Here is a 1,114-nt window from a genome sequence, read left to right on the forward strand (position 1 = left end):
ACCAATTCCAAATTAAGGAATGTTCACCAAATTCAACAGTTGACGCGGAATGAACAAAACAATTGGCCGGAAAATCTGAAGTAAACAATGTCGGCGAAGGGTTCCTAGCTCGAGACTCGATTTCCATTCATGATTAATTGTTCAGCTGTAGTCAAGGCGCGAGTTAGTTGATTGTTCATCGGGGGAACTTGCTGCTTGTTATGTGTGTGTTTGCGCGTGTTTGTGTTGCCGCTTCGCGCTGGGAATACGCTGTGGATGTTTTTTTTGTTTTTTTTCTTTTTTATGGCGGAGTGTGTGGCTGTGTGGCGTGTTTCTTTTTCTATGCTGCTGTCTCTCTCTCTCTGTTTTTTCTCTCTCAATTTGTCTCTCTTTTCTCCCTCTCTCTCTCTCTCCCTCTCTCTTTCTTTCTCTCTCTCTCTCTCTCTCTCTCTCTCTCTCTCTCTCTCTCTCTCTCTCTCTCTCTCCTCTCTCTCTCTCTTTCTTTTTCTTTCTCTGTCTCTCTCTCTCTTTACGGATATATATATATATATATATATATATATATATATATATATATATATATATATATATATATATATATATATAATATATATATATATATATATATATATATATATATATATATACATATATATATGTATATATATACATATATATATATATATATATATATATATATATATATACATATATATATATGTCTGTATGTCTGTATGTATATGTATATATATGTATGTACATATGTATATACACATTAATAGATATAGATAGATAGATAGATATACATATGATATACATATACCATGACTTTGATTGTTTTATCGAGAGCATTTCCATCACGTACTGTCCCGGCTCCCCCCCCCCACCCCCACCCCACCCCATTAGCTCAGCTACATTCCGTTAAGTACAGGACGTAGATGCCATCCTTGTTTGTCGCCATGTTGCTCTCAAGCGGACACAGTGGTTGCAAAGCTTCGACCATTTAAATTTTGTTCACTCAAGCGTACAATTTAGTTGGGAGGTAGCATCCTAAAAATATTTTTGCACGTGAATATTAGTTTCCTGTTTATACCAAAAAAAAAAAAAAAAAATCCACCAACAAGGAAAACTTTTA

The sequence above is a fragment of the Penaeus japonicus genome, unplaced genomic scaffold, assembly GCF_977035675.1.
Source record: "Penaeus japonicus unplaced genomic scaffold, GWHDUDI00000001_assembly GWHDUDI00000039, whole genome shotgun sequence".
NCBI classification, from domain to species: Eukaryota; Metazoa; Arthropoda; class Malacostraca; order Decapoda; family Penaeidae; genus Penaeus; species Penaeus japonicus.